This window comes from Pseudophryne corroboree, chromosome 11 (genome assembly GCF_028390025.1).
Source record: "Pseudophryne corroboree isolate aPseCor3 chromosome 11, aPseCor3.hap2, whole genome shotgun sequence".
Taxonomy (NCBI): Eukaryota; Metazoa; Chordata; class Amphibia; order Anura; family Myobatrachidae; genus Pseudophryne; species Pseudophryne corroboree.
Window position 1 is genome coordinate 40,312,843 of NC_086454.1, and position 8,098 is coordinate 40,320,940.

The following is an 8,098-nucleotide window of genomic DNA, read 5'->3' on the forward strand; positions in this document are numbered from 1 at the left end:
GGAAGATCTCTTGTATGAATACTTGAGCCAACTTGGAAGCTGACGGAAGACCGGTGAGAGGAATGAAGTGTGCCATCTTGGTGAACCGGTCAACTACCACCCAGATGGTATTGAACTTGTTGCACATGGGCAAATCTGTAATAAAATCCATCGACAAATGGGTCCATGGTCGACGGGGAACAGATAGTGGAACCAGTTGCCCCGCAGGCGACTGGCGGGATACTTTATGTTGAGCACACTTTGGGCAAGATGCAATAAACTCCAAAACGTCCTTTTTCAGAGTTGGCCACCAATAGGACCTAGAGATAAACTCCAGGGTTTTTTGGATACCTGTATGTCCGGCAAAACGGGAAGCATGGGCCCAATGCATGAGCTTCTTCCTTAGTGTCGGCTTCACAAAACTTTTCCCTGATGGGGGCGTAGAGTCCATCCCTACCGTGGAGAATGCCAACGGATTTATAATAGGATGCTTGTCTGAAGACTCTGACTCATTTTCTTGCTCCCATGAGCGGGAAAGGGCATCGGCCTTGCGATTCTGAGAGCCCGGACAGAACTGGAGTTTAAAGTCGAACCTGGAAAAGAAAAGTGCCCATCTGGCCTGACGAGGGTTGAGACATTGTGCGCCTTTTAGATATAGAAGGTTCTTGTGGTCTGTAAGGATGGTGATTGAATGAGAAGCTCCCTCCAACAGATATCTCCACTCCTCTAGAGCGAGCTTGATGGCTAGCAACTCCTGGTCGCCAATGGCATAGTTGCGCTCCGCTGGGGAGAACTTCCGTGAGAAGAAACTGCAAGGATGTAAATGACCATCTTTAGCCCTCTGAGATAACACCGCTCCTACTCCAACGGAGGAGGCATCCACCTCTAAGATGAAAGGAGAGTCGATGTCAGGCTGTTTCAGGACAGGTGCAGAGATGAACCTCTGTTTTAAAAGATGAAAAGCTTGCATGGCTTCTTCAGACCACTTGGACGGGTTAGCACCCTTCTTGGTGAAAGCAGTAATAGGCGCCACAATGGTGGAAAAGTCTCGTATAAACTTTCGGTAATAATTGGCGAACCCTAAGAACCTCTGGACCCCTTTGAGGGTTAAGGGTACCGGCCAATTCTGGATTGCTTGTAGTTTCTCAGGATCCATCTCTAGTCCGGAACCGGACACAATGTACCCTAGAAACGGAATGGACTTGACTTCAAAGACGCATTTCTCTAATTTGCAGTAGAGATGATTGACACGGAGACGGGACAGAACCTCCTTTACCCAGAAACGATGTTCCTCTAAATCGTTGGCAAAAATGAGGATATCATCTAGATAGACCACGACATGACGGTATAGAATGTCTCTGAAGATCTCATTGACGAAATGCTGGAAGACAGCTGGAGCATTGCTCAATCCGAAGGGCATGACGAGGTACTCATAATGTCCGTCACGGGTGTTAAATGCGGTCTTCCACTCGTCACCCTCACGGATCCGGATGAGATTGTATGCACCTCTCAGGTCCAGCTTTGTAAAGATGGTAGCTCCGCTAACTCTGTCAAAGAGCTCAGTAATCAGGGGTAAAGGATAGCGGTTCTTGATGGTAATGTCGTTCAAACCTCTGTAGTCGATGCACGGCCGCAGACCACCATCTTTCTTCTTTACAAAAAAGAAGCCTGCGCCGGCTGGAGAAGAAGAAGGTCGAATGAACCCCTTTGCTAGGTTCTCTTTAATGTATTCCTCCATAGAATGTGTCTCGGGGAGAGACAACGGATAAGTTCGGCCTCGAGGTGGAACCTTCCCTGGAACGAGATCAATCGGGCAGTCCCATTCTCTATGAGGAGGAAGGATATCAGCAGAAGCTTTACTGAACACATCCGTGAAATCTTGATATGGAGGAGGTGGAACATCAGACGACCTGGGGGAGGAAGAACAGACAGGCAACACTTTAAACAAACATGTCTTAGTACAGGAGGAACCCCATGCCAGGATTTGCGTAGTCGTCCAATCAATTGTAGGATTGTGAAGACGGAGCCATGGAAGGCCCAGGACCACAGGATGTGTGGCTCTTGGAATCACTAAAAATGAAATAAGTTCGGAATGAAGAACTCCCACTCTCAGACGAACTGGTAGAGTCCTTAGAGAAATAACTGTATCAAAAATTTTACTGCCATCCACAGCAGTTAAGGAAAAGGACGAAGGAAGTCTCTCGGTGGGTAGGGACCACCGTTTAACATAGGCTTCAGTAATAAAGTTCCCAGCTGCTCCGGAATCCAGGAGGGCAATGACGTTCTGATAACGTTGAGCAACTTGAAGCGAGACTGGGAGGTTACAATCTTGAGGAGATGGAGAGGAGATCATTACTCCTAGCCGGCCCTCTCCTTGGCGAGCTAGGATTTGGAGTTTCCCGGACGTTTGGGACAGGCATTAATGGTGTGAGACGGAGCTGCACAATACAGACAGAGAAACTCGGAGAGACGTCTTCGGCGCTCAGCAGGAGTTAAACGGGAACGGCCAATTTGCATGGGTTCATCTGTAGTTGGTGACAGTTGGCGAGGAGGAGGAGTAGAAGATTTTGGAGCAGATGATCTTCCACGCTCAGTTGCTCTCTCTCTGAAACGTAAGTCAACTTTCGTACAAAGTGAGATTAGCTCATCTAACTTGGAGGGTAAGTCTCTGGTAGCTAACTCATCTTTAATACGCTCGGATAAACCATGCCAGAATGCAGCATACAGGGCCTCGTCGTTCCATGCCAGTTCGGATGCCAGGATCTGGAACTGTATAAGATATTGTCCTACAGTACGTGATTCCTGGCGTAAACGGAGAATCTCAGACGAAGCTGAAGTTACCCGGCCTGGCTCGTCGAAGATGCGCCTGAATGTTGACACAAATGCAGTGTAAGAAGATAGCAGGGTGTCGGACCTCTCCCATAACGGTGATGCCCAATCAAGGGCTGAGCCACTGAGAAGAGAAATAATGTAGGCAATTTTTGTACGGTCACTGGGAAAATTGCCAGGTTGTAGCTCAAACTGAATCTCACACTGGTTGAGAAATCCCCTGCAGAATCTTGGAGATCCGTCAAATTTTGCTGGCGTTGGAAGATGAAGACGTGGAGCAGAAATGGGTAAGGTGGGTGGGGTTATAGCTGGAGTCACTGTGGTTGACGCACCAGACGCGCCTGATCCACGGAGAGTTGTCTGAATCCCATCCAGCCGAGTAGAGAGATCCTGGAGACAGCGGATGATGTGGCCCTGTGCAGCCTCCTGATGTTCTAGTCGGGCTGCCAGTTCTTGCATCGGCCTGGCCGCTTGATCCTGGTCTCCGGCTGGATTCATTAGGTCAGTGCTTACTGTCACAACTGAGGGCCTGAGCTGACGGGAGGCAGCCTCAGTTGTAGGGGCTGAGATGTACCGGAACCTGGGAGGTTGTATCAGACCCCTGGACATGTAAGTAACATGAATAATAACTGCCCGAAGGCGTGACCACGACAACTTAGATAAAAGTCAATGATGTTTATTATGACAACTCCGCATCACAGCAGCAATAAAAGAAAACGTAAAAGTCAGCAAAGAATAAATACAGTTCCTGAGTACTACAGCATGGCAGGAGCCACAGGGCACTGGTAGTGTGAGATAGTTCTTATGATCTTCTAGATGGAAAGTCCTTACCAGGCCCGGCTGTAGCAATGGAGATAACCCAGGATTGTACCAGCTGGTGTTCCAGGAAGAGCTGGGTTGCTGAAGGTAAAACAGCTGCTGTGGATACTGGCTGGAACCAGACTGTTGTTAGCACGGAGTGGATACTGGCTGGAACCAGTTAAATAATAAATGAACTTTGGGAGCGATGAAATGTGAACTGAAATGTAGAACTTGAGAGCGGAGAAATAATAATTCCGGTGGAGAGTGGTAAAGTGTAGAAAGGACACCGGCCCTTTAAGGGAAGCTGTACTCTGCTGGAAGCTGAGGCTGGAAGCAGGTAGTGTTGTAGCTGGAAACAGATGAATCCACAATGGATTGGAGAGTCAGGCTACACCGCAGGTGGAATGCTGGTGCGGGTCTCTATGGTGGAAGTCTTGAGACAGGAGCTGGAACCTGGAAGACAATCATAGAAGAGAGACAAACAGGAACTAGGTTTGACAACCAAAGCACTCACGTCTTCCTTGCTCAGGTACAGCTTACTTATACCTGCAGCAAGGAAGGGGTTGGCTAGGCAATTATGCAAATCAACAACACAGACAGCAGATTGGTGGAAATGATCAGATGACAGAATCCAAGATGGCTGCGCCCATGCAGACACTTGGAGGGAAGTTTGGTTTGTAATCCATGTGGTCTGGGAAACAGTAATGGCGGCGCCGGCCACCGGAGACAGGAAACGCCAGGCTGATAGATGCACATTTAACCACGCGGGCACAGCGGAGGCCGCGGCTGATGAAAAGACCACTCTGCATGTGGAAACTCAGGAACAGCGGAATCCGGTCCTGGAACGCTGAGCCCGCCTTAGGAGGCATCTGAAGGGTAAGTAATGGCGTCCAGATACCCGGATCGTGACAGTATCACCAGAATGTTTGTTTGGAAGACTGAGAGACAGCACCTTTGAGATGACAACAGAGCAAGAAGAACAACAAGACTAGAGGACAAAAGACATCGTAACAATTTTCTTTCCCCTCAATTATTTTTTTGTATCCACATTACAAATTTCTCCTTTTACTCCTCTAAGATGGACTTGCCCCAAGAGACTGTGATCCGGATTTTCCTGTTGACCATGATGTTGACCAGAGCAGTCTGTTTCGGTGAGAGTACCATGGAGGTCGAGAAAGGATCTGGAATGGGTTCTGATGACAGAGACAGAGGCGTAGTTTTCCAAGAGCAACATAATCACCGAGTAAAGGTACAAAGACATCCGCTTGGAAGAAGAATTTGACAACCTCTTTTATACAGACCATTGATGGACTATGCCACAGACCCCCAATATCCCTAGTGACTTTAACTTACGATAGCCCAATACTTTAGAGTCTGTAACTTTATGGACAATGGAAAAGCTTTTTGCTCGCTATTTATAGCAAAAGCACCGAGAGACATCAGACAACATGTACATCAAGACAAGACATCAGACAAGACCTCAATCGGCGACTGTTTATTTAAACTCACATAGTTTACGACTGCATTTATAACGATTGTTTCTTATCTTCATTTCTACAACCTTCAGGTAATGACACACATAGTCGATAGGGAATATAGACACAGATATCAGCACTCACATATCCCCCCATTCATGTATCATCAACTAAATGTGCTCCCCCATTTGTTGCAACCAAAAGCCAAAAAGAGCTCGGTAAAGTTTGACAGCCCATCCACAGACCCTTAATACGGGATAAGAAGGATTCAAATGTATACTTCGCAATACCTCGAAGCTTGATTTAAAACACGTACGGCACGATGATACATGACCCCTCAAACATGGATTCATACACACATGCTTCTACTATCTCACTAGGTCATACCTTTTTCCCACCTTCTCCTCTCCTCCCTTTACCCAATCATAAAAAGGTATTTACATGTTGACATATATTTTTCTTTTTTGAACTGTTTTAGGAAGTGGCAGTTATTGATGACTGCCAAAGGGTGGACTGTCAAAGTCGGAAAAATATCATGCTACACGTTGCCATATATTCACCCCATGCGCTTGCCCGCTGCACATGCACATTCTCTCCCGTGCGTGCGCATATTCGCAGTTGCGTGACGGCGCCTCCACGGGCGTGCGCTCGGGCGCGTGGTATGTGCATTTACGGTAGAGTTTGTGTGCGTCTAGCGGGCGACTCAATCGTTACATAGTAAATCCAAATAGTATGTTTTATAGATAATGTTCCCCTTGATGATAACTGTAAGTTTGTTTATTGTAACTGGTCCCTGGACAGAGGAATTCCTCTTTGCATGATACGAAGGGTCAGACAGGGTTTGAGCAGTGGTGTTTGGTACCTAACTAAAGAACATTTTATTAGAAACAATCCGGTGCTGGTTAGGTAAAGATTAATCGCTCCTGCGTATAGTTATGTCTATTAGCAGTTTCTGGACATTTACTATATTTGCGGTTCATTATCCATGCGGCGGGAATCCTGAGATTCCCTCCCACCTGAGCAGTTCGATATAGTCACAGCCCACCTGTTCAAACTAACCTATGACCTTTTGTTATAATGCGGGGAGACATTCCTGTGCCCAATGAACAATGAGATTATAGGTCCCTTTGTAGTGTACTGTACGCAGTGTATATAAGAACAACCAGCCTGGCCAGCTCAGTCTTCTCTCCACAACGGTTTTCATCATTGACTAGCTAGAGAGCTGGTACCAGGACTGCGCAGCGATCGTTCCCCGGTGTGTAAGTTCTTCTCTGTAACCAACTTATTCTCTGACTGTATTTTGCCACGTTCTCTTTCTCTCTCTCATTGTATGTTATTGTTTGCGATTGTGCCGCTATTGTATATTTATGTGTAGTTATTCTGCTTAGATATTGATGTTAGTCTGTAGTGTATGAACTGTTAACTGTTTTCCCCTTTTTACATAGCTAAATATTGTTAGTAAAGGTGTTGGAACCTTAGCAAGGTATTGTGTGTTTATTACATTGCTGAGGGTATTCGGAGCGTCTCAATCGCTCAAGCAGCTTTAGTATTAACAAGGTTAAGCAGCGTTATATCGCTACAGTATTTCAGTAGTAAGGTTTACAGTACAAACTCAATCTTTCAGTGTGTTGCATACAAGGTTTACTGAGTGTCATCCCGTGAGCGTCTGCGCCGCTCGTGTTCCCCTCGTGGTCACGAGCGTCCGCTACGCTGTTTGCGTAGCATTACGGTAGTCGGCCGCCTATAGCGTGTTTGACACCAAGCGTTAAGCTGTGAGCGAGCGTGCCGCATGTGCGTCTCGACCACGGCTAAGCGTCTGCTACGCTAAGTGCGTACCCTTACGGTACCCCATACGCCAATTGCGTACTGAGTCTCCTACCCACATATAGTGAATATTATAAGGTAATAAATCGGCATTATCACCCCGCACAAGTGTCCCATATGTCCCCCTCCTTGTCGCAGGGCCTGCCCGCATGTAAAATATATAAAAGAGCTTCTTCTTTAACACAACACAGGGGGGCAGGTTCCAGAACGTGAGAATACGTCATCAATGTACTGCACCTGAAACTGCCAATAGAAGGTTTTTTTTTTCAACTTTTATATTCCATTGGAAATATCCCAAATACTGTATGGTCTAGGTTGGTGTTACAGGGGAGCATGTCACTAAACACTCATTAGAGAATCTCCAGACTGTTTTGTTCATATGTTTGTAAATCCAGTCATCAGGACACAGAGACATGTGAGTTCACTGCTGTGCTGTTTATTCCATCACCAACTCCAGACACACTGCACACTGGACCACCCACTTCCCAGCATCCCCCTGGTCCCAGGGACCATCACTGAAGATTCAGGCTTACACATGTTAGTAAGGGAGTGTCTACAAATATTAAGCATTCTAATACACTAACATCACATCCTCTTTTCTTTAAAGATAAGCCCTGTATGCTTCAATGCAACAATTAACAACGTCATATTAAGAACATCATCTAACATGTTTCAATGAGTCTCTCAGGCCTGCGTATTTCCCTTTTGGGTCTTTCATACACAGTCTGCGTTTCATCGACCATATTGGACCTTTCTAGAATCGTGGTTTGTTCACCATTATCAGGATCAACATACATGTCACATGAAGGGTATTCTTCAGTCATGTTGTCTTCATTATGGTTAGGTTGAGATCTTAAATCCACCCGATTTCTTCTTACTTCCGTTCCACGCTCTGTACGTATAGTGTAAGATCTTGGTGCTACTTGTGCTTGCACAATACCTTTCTGCACCCAAATACCTTTCTCATGATCTCTGAGATGGACTTGGTCACCCGATTTTAGATCAGATAAGCTTTTTGCTCACCTGTCATGGAACAGTTTCTGTTTCGCCTGTTGACGTTCCTTACTCAGTCTGACCAACGCTGAGTTATGTGTATTAAGCAGTTCATCATGTATCGGGAGATTTGCTCTAATCCTCCTTCCCATCAGCATTTGTGCAGGAGAAAGTCCATTCTGTAAAGATGTACTGCG